The sequence below is a fragment of the Neolamprologus brichardi genome, chromosome 22, assembly GCF_056152115.1.
Source record: "Neolamprologus brichardi isolate AB-2024 chromosome 22, ASM5615211v1, whole genome shotgun sequence".
Taxonomy (NCBI): Eukaryota; Metazoa; Chordata; class Actinopteri; order Cichliformes; family Cichlidae; genus Neolamprologus; species Neolamprologus brichardi.
This window is the reverse complement of record NC_142124.1, coordinates 28173406-28190537: the sequence shown is the minus strand read 5'-3', so window position 1 is coordinate 28190537 and position 17132 is coordinate 28173406. Positions and strand designations below refer to the sequence as shown.

Genomic DNA, 17132 nt, shown 5'->3' with positions numbered 1-17132 from the left:
ATCTAAAAAACATTTAACTGTTTTGTAATTACATGAAGCCTTGTTCTGCTGTGGTAATTCTAATTTCTCGGTTTTTCTTTCCCCTCTGGTGTAATCAAATTCCTACCACATTTTCCCCCCCAGGAGCTAATATTATTATATTATTCTCACCTTCAGGAATGTAAATCCAGAGGTGCAAAGCACTGGTTACACTGAATAACAGGAAGGCCTGATCAAAGAGCTGGCACAGTTCTGGAAAGAAATTCTTTGGACAGATAAAACCAGGATTAACCTGTACTAGAATCAAGAGAAAAGTAGCAGGATGAATTCTAAAGTGTACAGGGAAATACTCTCAGCTCACGTTCAGTCAAACGATGCAGAAGTGATCAGAGAGCACTTCACAGTGCAAATGAATAATTACCTAAAAGGTGCTTCAAAAGCAACCCAAGGGTTTCTCAAGGCAATTATATAGGATAGTTTTCAATGGCCAAGTGATTCACCTGATCTCAGCAGAGGATGCTTTTCAGTTACTGAAGACACAGGTGACGGTAGTGAGACCCACAAACATGCAGCAGCTGGAGGTGGTTGCAGTAAAGTCCTGGGAGAGCATCTCAAGGGAGGAAGGTAAGCATTTGATGATGTCCATGTTTTCTAGACTTCAGACAGTCGCTGACTGCAAAGGACTTTCATTCAACTAGATTGAAATAGTCCAGTTACTTTTGAGACTAACATAAAAATGCTCAAATTAGATTACACAACAAGCTATATTACACAGCATAATATCTCCATACAGAAAGACCCCAAATATAAAAGAAGAATCAGCAGACTCCATATTTGATAACTTTATTACAATATTGTTCAGCTTTGTGAAACTGTTATAGCGTCCACTGAAATGGATGTGGGCATAATTTTAAATTAAATATAAATTCATCACCTTATTCTAATTGAATATTGGTTTTCTGCAGGCAGTGAAGTTAGGTAACATTAATTTGTCCTTACTCTCTCATCTCAGCTTGGCTGGGTTTTTTTTTTCTTCTTTTTCAATTAAACATCCATCTGGAAAACAGACATCTCCAGTGAGTGAGGGTTTGTTCAAATGCTTCAGTTCACTGCCCATAAATGCACTTTAGGGTGCTAGGGCTGTCAGGCCAGCTCTTTTTGCTGGATAATATATTGTTCCAGAAATAATTGCAATAAACAATAAGAGTCATTTTAAGACCTCAGAGCACAGAGAAAGGGTGGGGGGACAGAAACACAGCATGTCTTTTCTGCTCATTTGATTTAGGTAATGTAAAAAAAAAAAAAAAAGTCTGTATTTTGTTACTTTTGTTCTGTGTCCAGAAATGATTTTTGATAATAATTAATGTCTGTAGCATTGCTTTGATAAAATGTATGTGGGATTTAACAAGTCCAATTTTGTCTTGAGGATACAAAATTCACAATTCTTATGGAAGTCCTAGGCACTCCCCACCTTTGTGCTGAAACCATAGTACCTTCACCATACAACATATGGTAATCATACAATGACCACACTTAATTAAAAGTATGGTCATTGTATGATTACCATCATACAATGACCATACTTTTAATTAAGTGTGGTCATTGTATGATTACCATCATACAATGATGTACCGGAGCAAACTTGTTTTGTTATAGTAGTATAGAAGACTTCTGCACTGGCAAGTGCAAAGACTCATGAGATGGTTAATGTTTAACAACAAATTGTTAATTTAGTAGTGTTGTGATCATTATTTCAGCCATGTTGTGTTTAGACTCTGATTCCTGTGAATGTGTTATGTTGTTTCTAGTGCTGTGTGCACAGATTTAGCTAGAAATGGGCCACCGTGACTGAGGCTTCTCTGGCAACTGACTTTATTTTCACCCTGTTTTACAGCAACAACAGCAATGACAAATTCTTTGGTAAGTCATTTCTCAGCTGGCTTCAACAAATAAGAAACACATATTAATAAATTAATTATTCTAAAAATAGAACAAAGATGGTTTATCATCTCATCCACATTTACCTCCTCTTCACCTAACCTACAGCCTCTCTTTCATCCACCGTTCACATTGCTCTGCCTCGGTCTGCAGCCTGATTTGTGTGATTTGCTCGTAGTAGTTCTCCGCAATCTGCCCTGGCTCAACATGTCATCCATGGCAATTTCAGTCCTGCAGTAATTATTCATCTTTTATCTAACTGCAGTCCTATATTTATTTATTTATCAATCACATCTAGCTAGGTGGTTCGTGTTTGTAACGGAAGATCCATGCACACAGCATTGCAAGGTAAGTGGATGTTTCCTCAACTGCTCGTGCAGCATTCAAGCTCCCACAATTCTTTTCCATCCAGTAACGCTCTCTTATCAGGTCCTATGAATCCCACTCAAATAGAGGATGCATGATTAGATGATGGAGATCTGCTCAGCCTCACCTGACACCACACCCTAAACCCACTGCTCCACCCCTCCCCTGCAGCTGAGCCAGAAACCATACCCTCCCACAATGTTATATGTTGTACAAACAACATATAAGGCAATCATGCACGGAGCACATTTTAAGAGTAGCTTTTTACATTGAAATGTGGTCAAAATAATTCTGTGTATAAGTGATTCTTGGTATAAGCTGCATTGGTCGTTTTCCTTCCCCCTTTGAATTATAAATTGACCAATTTTAGGAAAAGTCATAAAATATCAGATGATGAGATTTTATTTAAAGAGAGTTACATGATTTGTAAAATGCCAAAGAGTCAAAATAACCTGTAGTGGTGATGCAAACAGAGAAAAATAAACCATACAATGGTGATTTGAAAACTAAAGGAAAGGTGAAAAGTAGACACCGAGTTGGGATTGTTTGTTTCAAAAAACAGCTTTCATACTCAAGAATAAACTTGAACATAAAATTGATTTATTCTTCATGTGCCCGTGCTTTGACTTCAGAGATTACACTGGGATTCGCATCAGCAGCAAGGAGTCAGTAACATAAAAGAAATGAAACCAAATTTGGGGGATTTAAAGGAGAACATTACTGGAGCAGAAGATGCTGACAGGCAGGCACTTTTATTTATCTGCAAGTCAAACCTGTAACCCTTTTGAAAACTTTAATAACTGTAATAACAGAGTTTACATACATCACCTGCAATAAAAGCAGGGTTAATACAACCAATGTGTTAATTGTTACAGCTATTGCTTTATATCCCAGAATGCTAACTAACCAACTAAGGTCATGTTTAAGTGGGAAAACATCTTTCACGAGGGGGAGGCCAGACTATCAGCACTGCATATTCATGAAAAGCTCGACTGACTGACTGTGACTGGTGATTATGAATTTGTCTGCTTTCATCACATTCAATCTGGTGGAAGGCTACAAAGTATTAAGCCTATACAAAGTCTTTTCATGCACTCAGGAGGAAATGGAAGCAATAAAAGAAGCTAAACCAAATTTGTAGATAGCAAAGAGAAATTGTCAGAGGTGGATACAGGAGATCACTAGCCACTGGAGATAAGGAAAAACTCAATAATGGCGATATTATCCTTTAAGCTGATTACTAGCCCCCATGAGATGGACTGACCTAATCTGACAAAGAGATTTTGTGTGTTTACTTGGATGATGAGAAAGTTGCAGGTCTGATTCAGATCCAACAGAAGAAAGCAGTTCTTTTTTAAGAACTCCGGTCCTTTTATTAACCGGAGGTGAGCATCTGCCTGTTTCGCCTCCTCCTCCCTCTATTCTTTTCTGCAGCTCTGCTTTGATAACAACATCTGTGACATAAACTATATAGAAGAATTTGGCTGTTTGATCAATGGAAATGAAAACGATACAGTTTGTAAGCCACACCGGCACTAGTCGGTGTTCGCAATTCTAAGAAATGAGATGAAGTCTCTCCTGCTGTGAAGCTCAGCGGGTAAGTCCAGCACAACAGTGAATCAAAAGTTGAGTAACACCACCAGCTGCAAATTCATGTCTTCACTCACTCAAAGAAAGTTTTATAACAAAATCTGGACTCCCACCTGTGGCGTGCACCAACCCAGTTTCCCAGAAATTACCTTTTCATACATTCAATTATGTTTTTGCAACATAAGGTAACAGGTAGCATGTTGTTAGAGTTGACAATGATGCCACAGAGGCAAAAAAGGAAAAGTTAGTGTCAGAGAAAGTTTGTAATTTTGTCTAAATGTAAATAAGATATCTTAATTTACCATTGTCTGCAATCCCTACTCTTAATTTCACTGCAGTTACTAAACTGACAACTTATTCAGCATCAGTACTACATACATTTTTACTCCAGCATCAGAGAACTGATTTTGTCAAACTTACACATACATCCACACTGAGCTGCACTATTAAAAAGGCACCAGAGCCACAGGGTTGATCTATCCACATAAAGAGAGCATGAGCAGTATAAAAGATATACATAGCTTCTGCTTGCAAAAGGGAAGCAGTGCAGAAGTGCCTATCACCCAGATAACTTTTAATGGCATGAAGGGGGCGACACTCTTTGGGTTGTATAGACGTCCATGGGAAAACAGCGCTTGGCTTCCTCGCTCTGTCACTCAAGTAAACATTTTCCTGATTAGTTTCAGGTCTTGTTGAATAAATTATGAAGTTCAGTTTGTGACTTATGATCATTATAAGAGACAGAAAGGAAGATTACCCAGTGATTGCTAACAACTTGTCGTCATTAACAAATCGTTAGCCAATGAGCATGCAGTGTCCTCTGTTTGTCCGTGAGATCCACTGCTGGCTTGTTGAACCCTATATTTAATTGAAATATTACAAAGATACTATATCCTATATTGGAACAGGAAATTATTTGCTGTTTTGCTGGGAGTAGGACAACAATAAACTGATTGGTTCATTAGTAACATGACTGGGTATGAAATGAGTTTCAGGAGTAATGACAAGGAGAAAATCAAGCATTGCTTATTTCAGCAGGACAATACAAAGCTACACAGAGCATGGGTCCTTACTAAAGCGAAAGGCTAAAGTGGGCTGTCTGATATCAAGGCTGGTTAAATTTTGAAAACATTTGACACTTTTTGATGTAACATAATGGTAAACAAGCCTCTTTTACAGCTTGGTGGAAACATGTTACTGGCAATATTTTCTATGCAGTTTAAATAGTTTGAAAGGCATCTCTGGCTTGGATGTTAATGCCCCACATTATCTTTAGTAAGTATTAATCATTTTAATAAATTATAGCCCTTTTTAAAATGTACTTTCCCTAATACTCCATGGTACACCCAGATAACACATTCATTTAACAGCACTAACATACAGCAATACCAGTGATCCTCAAAGCTCCAGTTAAAACTATTACCACACAAATCTATGCCCTTGAGTATGATATTTTTCCCCACAGCATTAAATTTAAAAGAAAAAAGAAAAAAAGAAATTAAATATTCAATTGCAGCCCAAACTATTATGAAAACTCCAATCAGAGTGTAGAAGTAATATAGTAGTAGGATTGAACTAAAACAGGGGGTTGTTCTGAGCTGAATGACTGTGCAGACAAAAGCACACCAGGGGAGCAAAGCGGCCAGCAGCAATAATAACAGCTGCAGTATGTTCTGAATGCCGGAATCCCATACCAATGGAAACAGCAGCTCATTTGCATGTTTTTGGGTCTGTGCGGTCAGGTGGCAAAGCAGACTCCCCTTTACACTAAAAATAACATCCAATTTATCTTAATTATGCAAGAAGATGCACTCAGCTTTTTAAAACTATCTGAAGAAGCATCTTAGTTTGTTTTGGGGTTTTTTAATTTTTGGTTTTAAAAATGTTTTACGTGGTTCAAATGTTGCCTTTTACCTTTTTTTTTCCCTTCAAGGAATATCCCCGCACAAGAAACGTCTGCATACATCCACACTGAGCTGCACTATTAAAAAGGCACCAGAGCCACAGGGTTGATCTATCCATATAAATAGAGCATGAGCAGTATAAAAGATATACATAGCTTCTGCTTGCAAAAGGGAAGCAGTGCAGAAGTGCCTATCACCCAGATAATTTTTAATGGCATGAAGGGGGCGACACTCTTTGGGTTGTATAGAAGTCCATGGGAAAACAGCTCTTGGCTTCCTCGCTCTGTCACTCAAGTAAACATTTTCCTGATTAGTTTCAGGTCTTGTTGAATAAATTATGAAGTTCAGTTTGTGACTTATGATCATTATAAGAGACAGAAAGGAAGATTACCCAGTGATTGCTAACAACTTGTCGTCATTAACAAGTCGTTAGCCAATGAGCATGCAGTGTCCTCTGTTTGTCCATGAGATCCACCGCTGGCTTGTTAAACCCTATATTTAATTGAAATAGTACAAAGATACTATATCCTATACTATACTATATCACCTTTTTCCCCCCTTAAGGAATATCCCCGCACAAGAAACGTCTGCATACATACAGCACAGCTGCAGACAGCAGGTCTGCTAAGGAAAATCAATTTTATATCTAAACATGATTTTCTAGAACATTTTTCTGTAAGAATATAAGCCAACCTCAATTCACATTTATTCACAAGAAATTACATTAGAGGTATACCAATAAAGCAAATAAGTGTGGATCTACTGTCTGCAAAGCAGATCTTAATTTTATATAAGACAAAACCTGATGATACCGACGACAGCTCTAAACTTTACCCATGTGACTGCACAGAGGATGCAAATATCTGTATAATGGGTGGTTTCTCAGTTTGGCTTTAAATGCGATCTAAGGTATGATATGCTTAAAGGGAACAAAAACCTTCTTATTCACTTTCTTGCAGAGGGGTGGATGAAAAATCTGTGTTAAACCCCTACGTGTCCATATAGCCAGAGGCAGGCTAGCTCAGCTTTGCATAAAACAGCTAGACTAACTCAGCCCAAAGCTAACAAAATCCTCCTACCAGCACATATAAAGTTCAGACTACTTGGTTTAAAACAGCAGAGTAAAAATGACACATTGTGGATTCATGGCAGGTATTAAGTTTTTAATTTTAAGGTGTTACTGCAATATTACTGTGCTGGTCTGATTGTTTCCCCTCCATTCTGTCTTTTACATAATTAACAATGAGTGAAATTTAGGGGCAATCATTGTCATCATAGCTGGAGAAACAACAGCTGCAATTAAATTTTTCACTGGATATGCATAGACACATTTATTCTAATAATTATTCACTGAAATCCCAATTAAAGCTGTGAAAGCAGCACTCTTTATGTACATACAATTAACTTCCTGAAGCTGCCGTAGGTTTTTATGACACCATATTTAAAAATCAATAAGGAAGTATTAACAAGGACCCATAATAGCAGACACCCTAAACGGTTCGGTAGTGTTGCAAAGAAATATATGTGCATCGTTAAGTGGACATTATAATGCTATATAGTAAGTCTTTGAACACTCACAGAAAAGCAGCTGAGTAAATGAGCGGGGAAGAGACTGCATATCGTCAGTGTCCCACTTCAAGAGCTAATGTGGGGCACGAAACACACAGAAAAAGAAAGAGTGAGGAGAGCAGGACCACAAAACTCTAGCTACACTCGCTTTTTTTTTAACATAAACTATGCCCAATAACGACTATTTATCAGGTTATTACTGCCATTACATCAAGATGCAAGTGTTGTGAAACAAATCACATGTTCATGCATTGGGCACCTCAGTCATGTGTTTGTACACCACTTTGCATTATCATTAGTTATTATTAATCTTTGGTTCTCTTGCACAGTGTGTCTTTTCTCCTGTTTCCTCCCCTCACCCCCAGTCCCTCAGCCTGAGGTAAAAGGGAGTTTTTCCTTCCCACTCTCATAATGGGTCGTCTGATTGTTGGGGTTTTCTTTGTATTATTATCCTGTTGGTATTTTACAATATAAAGTACCTTGATGTGATTTGTTGTCGTGATTTGGCACTGCATGCCTGCTGCTATGCAACAATGCCATGTTTTGCATCTTCCACAGTGACAGTTCAGTGTGGTGCTGCTGCGATGTATTAATGACTTATCATCAGGATGTGAAAAAGGCCCAATTTGTTAGCTGAACAGTTCCATACATGTTATTACTTTTTGAGACAACTGTTGAGCAGAAGCTGCTGCAGAAGGAGGTATCTGGATTGAGATTGATGGAGGCTGAGTTTGAGCTAAACGTGTTCTGTGCTGCTCATGATATTCAGACTCATATTAAAAGTAGCTGGCGGAGATTTGGCTTTTGTTCCAAGCTGTGCACTGAGTGAAGGAGGACAGGCTGCTTAGGCATTTGTTAAATTATGAAAATGCCATTGTAAAAATCTGACCTGTTATCAAATGCTGATCAAGCAGCAAGAAATTGGGGTAATTTATATATATTTTAATGTAGCTTATTCTGATATTCAAAAGACTATTTATTGGCCTATTGTCCTGCCCACCATGAAGATGATTTAAAATAATGAAAAAAAGTGAGAAGTTGGGGTAATTCCTTACTTAAACCTTTTCTTGTACTATACAGGAGGTAAATTGCATCCTTTTTTGCATCTTTTTAAAAGGTAAGCTCACTCGCCACTTTAGTCAGCTTGAGCCAAGATCTAAATCTAGATCCATCTGATCTAGCTAGAGAAGAGCAACTAGATGAGCTAGAGGAAGTTTACAAAAATGTTCTTGTGCAGCCACCTTTTTATCTGGCTCCTTTTGGGTCTCCCTCACACTCCACTTTCTATAATGTACAAAAGTTCGGCTCTCTGTTGCTTGCCCATAACCACCATGCAGGTTTCCCAAGGTATGCGACTGGGGCTCTGTCCGCCACCTTCTTTACTCTCACAGAGACTGCTTTTGCAAGACTGGCTATACAAAAACACCCCCTAGCCATGCCCTAACTCCCAGCCAGACAACCATATTCAGTAAATGCACGATATGAGTTATGTTTCTGAATAATCGTAGTAAATAAGCAACATAACAATAGCAACCAAAAAACGCGTGGTTACGATTTTTGCTATAATTAAGCAGTCTTCCTCTGGGCACTTGGAGGGTGCATCATCTGCCACATTTTTCCCTTTAACAATGACCAGGATTACCACAAAAACTGACAGGCTCTTGATTTGCTTCTTTTCCACCTTTTGGCTCTGCAGTTTTTACATAACCTTGATCTCAAATACTTAAATAAATGGAAAACATACCTCTGCTTTGGCTCTTGCTTTAGTGGAGGAATGACACTGGTACACTTCTTGAAGTGCTACATCATGCCACAGGCCGGACAGGGGCTCTGGTCAGTGTAGAGGGGAAGATGAATGGCTCCAAACGCCAAGTTGTTTGAGGTGACAATCTGCTGCCCTCTGGAAGAAAAATACACTGCTAATGTCAAAGAAGAATTTCATCTTTCAACTTGACAACAACCCAAAGAACACAGTCAAGTCAACCACCCAGTCAGCCTAAAGGATGTCTTTTTCCTGGATCCCTCCATTTGTACAAACTCTGTGGACAGAACCAAAAAGAAAACTGCGTATAGGCTCATGAGCTGAAGACACAAATGTGGGACAATTTCTAAATCAGATTACTCGGGTGGTAGAAATCTTTTCAAAAAAAGTCATACCTATTATCAAAGCAAAAATTACGGGATGTTCAGCATTACGCAGCGATGGAGGTTTTGCTTCCCCTTTTTTAATACATTGCCCGAAATTAGCTGCTTCTCATTTCTACCTTTTGCTCTTTATTTCAGCATATCCAAAGGGAAATGGAAAAATCAGCTTTGATTTAATAGGGTTTCATTCCAGCCTACAAGGCAACAAATACTAGAAAATTAGAAAGAGTCTGTACATTTCTGATATCCCTGGTATACCCATGCAGAAGCCAGCCAGATGTACTTCCAATACTGATTACAGAACTGAAGACAGTAATTATTCATAACCATTTCAGAAGCCAACTAGCATGTCTGTGTTGCTCTGATGAAGACTGGTGCCCATTCTCCTCCATTTCAAGGATTTCTCGAACGAAACATTAATAAGCTCGACTGCAAAGTGTTCAGAAAATAAAAGTTTTAAAATTATAAGACGGTTATGAGAGGTTTAGAGCACTAATAAACTCTCAGTAAACTCTCAGTAAAACGAATGCTGATAAAGTGACACAAATTAGTTGTGTATGATTTTTATGCTGTAAATGAAGGTGTAGCTTTGGGTAGTCCAAATGTCCCGATTTAGAAAAACTGGCCCAGTACAAATGTTCAACATAACAATTTTTCTGTTAGCCACAACTATTGCGCTTTACTATAGTCAACCAATTCTGATTGGTTATTATTGGTTATTATTGTTTGAGGGATGTCTGTTTGACTGACAAGCGTACCGACAGAGGGAGCTGGAGCTGATAGCTGTCTACTGGGCCTCATCTGGTCACTCAAGTTGTGGACCAAAAGCACTCATGTTGAGGCAAAGTCCAAATCCGGTGTATGACATCCAAAGGCTATGTCCATCTATTATATATACAGTGTAGCCAGTTAAAAAGGGCACATATACAGAGTATATTGGTCCAACTGTATTTATTCACAATGTATCTTGTTGTGAAATCAGAAAATCAATGCAGTGCCTGTGCATAAACACGATATAATCCATGCTGGTTTACACTTTCAAAGGTTACATCAAATCAGTGTGTATGAAACTCAATGATTACACATGAGGTGTTTCAACTGCTATACTGGGATTAACTGAATTGCAATGTTACAATTTGCTTTAGTTTCAAAGCTGTTTTCATCAGAGATAGCTGCACCCAGCCAAAAGGTTCAGAAAACCCACCACTCGCTATCTACCCAGCATCAAATGACAGTCTCATTAGTAACATGCTGGGCAACAGTGGTGATTACTGCACAGTAAAAGGACCCATTCCCTTCCCTGAGGTGTTAGCACTGACACAGAGCTTAAAGGCGAAAGGATATTGGACTTGCAATTACAAGTTACCAGAAACATGACTGCAAACAAATGGTAATAATACCCTGTAGCTGTCATTGTCTTACAAATTCACTTGTTGTTGCTGTCTATGCAACGTTTGAGCAACATTCAGATTAACATAGTTTACCTTGAAGACTGGAGGGGGACAGCAATACAGCAGGGTTATTTCTAAAAGCTGCCAAACATCCCTTTGACAGGGTAACTTATTGCCTGTCTTTTAGCCCTTGCACTGAAGTAAGCTAACTTCTTCATCTCCATATTTATAGTCACAGGCAAGAATTCCCAATGTCACACCAATGAGATAAGAGGGTTTTCCATCCATCCATTCGTCGATCCATCCTCCTGTGCATATTCCAATTCAGGTATTTTTGGCATAGCAAAAATCTCTGTTTTTCACTCCACTGGTCCAGCTTGTATCATAATAAGCTCCTCATTACGAACCTAAATCTCAAATTTGGCTTGTCTCAGGTATTCTAAGTGCTCTGGCAGTTAAGCAAACAGGAGTATTTACATTTCTCCCAGCTCATTATTCCTGAGATGACCTCCAGAGCAAAGTAAAGCTACAGTGGGCTCAGTCAAGGAGAAGTCCTTTCCATTGAGCTAAAGTGCAGAGTTGCAGTGTTGCTGTTTTTCATAGTATGTTTAATTAATGAAGTGTTATTAACGGTGGTTGCAGTGAAGCATTAGGGGAAGTAATGATTTCACTATCAGTAATTATAGCAGTGATAGGCCTGTTTATTCCAATTAGTCTTCATATGACAGTAATTTGCTGTTTTTGTTATTCTTTATGGTTTGTCGATTTTTATACATATATATTAAATGGACTCTTCCAACTTAGTTAAGACTAATTGTTGCTGGTGCTTAATATCCTGCTGATAATAACTCACTTTCTCATCGATGACGTGCTTCACATAATATACTGATATGCAGAATTTGTAGGCTGCTATCATAAAGCACACGCTGCCAAAGCTCTGCGCCTAAACACAACATTTCCTGGAAAAATAAACAGAAAAAACAACAATTCAAACACATCCACATCATCCCCAGCTCTGTTGTAGAGCGTTAACGTTTTTTGCCTACAGCTGCAAACACAACGCAGCTCCAAAGCGTTTTTTAAGCACTTCTTCTATTGCTCCATCCATCAAGATATGGCACATTGTCTAAATCCGCTTTACATCTCAAATTCCCATTGTGATCAAAGAACAAAGGCACGACACATTCGGGTATTACTGTGAACCCTAGATGCTGGAGCTGCAAGACAAAAACAAAGCTTTTGACTTTGTGGCACAAAAAGACAGAGGTCTTTTGTCCTCCGGAGCACGGCGACGCTAGGCACGTTTTATCAGCGGATGGCTTGAGTCATACACAGGTCACACCTGCTTGGCCTCTTCTACAGACTTTATGATTGGGCATTGTGATTGCTGCAGATTTGGACCAGTTAGTCAAGATTAATGGGGGTCAAAGATGGATTTTCTCCCATGGCAGAGACGCATCATGACTCTCAATCACGCGTGGGAAAAAAAAATCTCGCACTATTCCAGCTAACTCTGTGGGATCCTGGTGTGAGTTTCCAGCTGTGAAAAGCAGCAGCATTCTCTCTTGATTGAATCGCCGCCTTTTCTCCGCAGCTTTTACCTCCACGTTGCAACTGCACTGAATTAAAAATTTAGAATGTGGTTTTAATTGATTTGAACATTCACATTTCCCCCGCAAAGAGCAAAATAGACTTAATTACACAATTGTTCTCTTATCTGCTCTGTACTCTGTGGACAGAACCTCTCTGATGCCAGCTATTGTTCAGTCACAGGATGAACTTATTTTTCCTCTGTAAAGCACAGGTAAACAAACCCTGCACAGGCTGCGCTTGGTGTTGATGTGCTGCCACCTCACATCGCCTGAAGTGTTAGAAATCCGAAACAAAGAGGTGTGATGTGTGACGACGTGTGTATCAAAAGATTACACTAATTTTTCAGAACCTTTCTTTCATGCCGGCTTCCAAAAAAAAGGAAAAGGAAAAAAAAAGGCTTGCTCAGTTACGTAGCATGAAATAACCTTTTGCAGCGGTTTTTCAGCTTCGCCATTTCAGCAAAGTTGTCCTGATATGGTGCCCACCCTCTTCCCCTCTCCTCTATCTGTCTGTCTCTGCTGTCTGCCTTCGTTTAAGAGGCCACAGCTACATAATGCCAAGGCCAGCGGCTTTGCTGGGAGCACCTGGTGAGTTAAAGGCTGGGCCAGGTGGTACACAGCTTTGACTGCCAATTAGTGCGGTGACCATGTGAGAGCTGCCCGAGATAGCTTCTAATTAACGACGGACCTCCGAGGCATAACAATTAGCCTTTCCTTCAAATAAATCCACAAAAAACGTATCCACGTGTCAAGCCCACTGACTAAATTACTTTGTGCTGGCAAATAAAACCCTCATGAAGACAAAACAGCAGTTAAAGTTAAGTAGAAAGTAGCTGCAAATGACAGCCTGTATATCATAGTGACTTACTGTTGATACGTATTGTAACAGTAAGTCTCTATTAAAGAAGAGAATGACAAGGTCATAGATACTGCGGTGCTGTCAACAGGACTATAAGTAGAATGAAAGGAAGCAAAGATGCTTTACATTGAGGACGACACTGAAGTAGGCATGCACGCTTTCAGACTAACTGATTGGACCAGAAAATGATTAGACAGCACTGGAACAATTTGTGTAAACAATGACAAGATGAAAGTCAAGGACGAGGCACGTGCGTCCATGGGAAAGACAATGAAAAAATCACAGGAAGAACTCCCGAGGACGCCGCTGTGATATGGAGATGTATGGTTATGTCGCTGGGAGGAAACATCTGCCTGCACGATACAGTATGGCTTTACATAATGCATCAGCTGTGGGCTCCCTTCCTCTGCTCCTCCAACGGCACCTGCCAATAAGCATTATCAAACAAGCAGTCGCGGATAAAAAGCCACGCTGTAATTTTGACAAGCCTAATTGCAGGACTGATGTGCAGTCTCGATGTTGTTGATTGCACTCGGGAAAGATTACGGCAGCAATCACAGGATCGGCTCGCTTTGTTGCCGCATTCAAATTGTCATTTTGTAATCGTCTGTGATTAAAACCTCAGGTGGGGGGGGGGGCAACCTAGGTGCTTTTTTGTAGATTCGCGCATACAGTAAACTCCAATGCATTCTCCACATGTGGCCAGACTACAAGAAGCCTGTTTATCCTGGAGAATAGTGCTGAGGTGTTTCTTGGAAAATAGCCAGGACTGCTAAGTGGAAACAGAGGGCAAATCAAAACGCCGGGGAGAAGTCCGAAGGGAATACTATGAAGGAAAAAGACTGTGTGACAGAGCAAAGAAGCCTGAACAAAAGACACTAACTATTAGTGAAATACCCTTGTACAGGCTGCAGATGCATGTGGACCACCACCCCGGGGAACTGGAAACAATTTTTTGCTGTTGCTGTTGCTGCTGCTGCTGCACTCTCGGTCCCAGACCTTGCTCTAAAGCTGTGTACTTAAAGGGCCTGATTGGGTTTGTGGTGAGCCACGGGGATTCCTCTGTCTGGAGCGGAGACTCTGAATGCCAGAGCTGAATAACTGATTACAGTAAAGCCTCCACTGACTTAGCACAGCCTTCACACCACGGCAGCTTAAGCTGGAAATACCTCGCAGGAAAGATCTAAAAACAAAACTGGAAGTCAGATTGTTAGAGAAACTTGCTCAAACTTTGAACGAGCTGTTAGGCGCGCTCGTGGAACGCTATACGTTATACCACAGCGTGCTTTGAAGTAGAAAGAGCAGCACACGAGTGCGGCTGCAGTTTCGTCAGACTTTTTGCTTGCAGCGTGTCTTCATCTGGCTGGCAGCTGGTGAGAGGCTGCCATGATTCACTGTGACTCATTGCCTCGTCCATGCACCGTTGTTGAAAGGAGCTCACAAAGGACTTTTCATTCTGAAGAATCACACCTTTCTTTTAAATATTTAAATTAAGACGCACATTAAGATGAGACAGACGACACCCAGAGCTGTCCGAAGTACATATTATCAGAATAACACACATTTCTCTCCAAATAGCTCCACTATCTTATACGGCGTAACAAATGGCAATTGCTTATGGCAACCACATTTTCTAGATGTAATTGGGTTCCTTGATAACGGATGCCACCAAAAGCAACCCATCCCCATCCCTCCACCCTCCTTTCTAAATGCTGCAGCACGGTTCCCCCCCACCCACCCACCCACCCCAAGGTCACGCCATCCAGTCTGATTGGAGACATGATGAGGAACTGGCTGAGCTAATGGGTTCTACTTGCTTATTATTTATAATGGCAAGGAGAGGTTCCAGGAGAAAATTAACCAGCCTGCTGGCAGACGCCTTCATTAGTAAATGAGGTGACATCTCGTGCAAAATACAGATCATTACAAAACTCATAAACCTGGAGTTTATGAACACTGGGATATTAAGCATACAATGGAACCCGGAGTGATTAATGTTTACAACAAACTGAAAGGATTTCTGACAGCGAACATTGTTGCTTAATGAGGCTGCTTGCAGCATCCCCCAGACAGCTCCTGATATGTACTCAGCACAGACCTGTTTCCCTTTCAGTAGATATTGACAGTCATTGATACCAACACTGGTACTGGACTAATACTGGCATGATAGGATTGATACTTTGTTTCTACCCTGTAAGTTCAGTATATAGCCCGACTGAATTGTGTTAAACATATACCTTTAACGTTTTTTGCATTTACTCTCATGGTTATTTTATTCATAGCCTAGAGCACATTTAAACAACAGCAGTTAACCATAAGTACTTTAGAAACAGCTACATTTAAATTCTAGGTCTCCAAAACACACACAGTTTGAACATACACGTAAAGTTGACAAAGCTGACCCATGACACGAAGCTCTCGCCTACATAAGCTGCCTTAACAAGTAAAAAGTATCAGTATAGTCAGTACTGACCCTCTTGGTACCTTTTTGGCACTGCTACTGTATATTCAACAGTTACCCTGAACGCAGTGAATGGTCCATGCAGCATATCTCTGCCTTCTTTGGATGCTTTGATGGGATAAGAGTATAAGAGGATGAGTTTGTCCTTTTGGTCATTTTTCTCTTAAATCTCGAAGAACAGAAATGTGGGAAATCGAATCCAGTTGTTTTTCTCAACATGACCCTCCAGTGCGAGCTGTTTCCTTTATTAAGAGATATTTACACAAACAGAGTGAAATATGATTTACGGCCACTGATAACTGTTCTCCTAACTGTGCACATTTCAGCACGACACTTTCTCAACATTAGAAAGCACGCATCTCTTTTCTCTCAGTGCGCAACTGAATAATTGTGCAGATTTTTTATTTTTGTTGCAGCAGAAAGTTGCAGCGCAACACCTTCTCAGCCGCACTTTAAAATACTTTAAAAACCTGCACGCGCGCCGCTCACTGTAAGGCACCAAGCTTAAAAGCTATACGTAGAATAGGACGTGATTATTACCGCAGTCCACACAGTTAGAGCCACGCGCGGTGATCCCACACTCACCTAAAGTCTGTCCCCGGAGCTGCGGGCGAAGTCCCTTTATTCCCGCGCGGAGTGACGGCGGCTTCAGCTTCAGCTCCACAAACAACGGAATAATGCAAATCAGCCCCAAGCTACAGCTCCAAAGGTCCAATTTAAAGGAGCAGGGAGGAAGAGGGGGGGATAGCGCCAAACTGGCAACCTCGCACCGTTGCCTGTTTGAATGTGACAGCGCTGGGAGGAGGTTTACTCCCCCCCTCCTGGAACAAGCGGCACATCCGTGCGTTTTTGCTTTTCTTGGGGTGTGTGTTTCAGTTTGTTTCCGTGAAGGAGGGAAGGCTGGAAACAGGTTTTCTCACGTAAACGGGCTACACGTTACTCTCTCCCAGGCAGTAAGGAGCATGCATTTTAATTCCTGAGCGCTGACCATGAGGGGCACAGCGCTGCTACGCCCCTCAGCATCCTCACTCGCACACACTTGCATCAGGATGTTTTTATTTTTTCTTCCTTTCCCCTCCTTTGGCATGCGTGACCGGGTCCTGATGTTAGCCCGCAGCTCGGTGCCGCAGGAATCAACAAGCGCTTATAAAGTGATAAAGAATTTATTTAATCAATTTATGGGTCTTTTTTCATCATTCTCTCTCACTCATCCATTTTCCTCTATTAAAATAAATATATAAATAAATGCAAGGGTAAATGACAAGCTCATCCCCAGTAAATATCTGCCGAGAATCTTTAAGGTTAAAACTTTGGAAAGCTTCCAATGAATTTTGCTTA

General features: G+C 40.4%; 1 protein-coding gene across 1 annotated transcript in view; it reads right to left on the bottom strand.

Moving 5' to 3' along the window:
• LOC102795426 (CMP-N-acetylneuraminate-beta-galactosamide-alpha-2,3-sialyltransferase 1-like) overlaps positions 1–16748 on the bottom strand; it is a 105802-nt gene extending 89054 nt beyond the window's left edge. The window contains exons 1-2 of the mRNA XM_006806052.3: positions 16380–16748; positions 9091–9246 (exon numbers count right to left, since the gene is read on the bottom strand). The gene's annotated coding sequence lies outside the window, so the exon portion shown is untranslated. The remainder of the gene's footprint in view (positions 1–9090; positions 9247–16379) is intronic.
• Between the last annotated feature and the right edge of the window lie 384 nt (positions 16749–17132).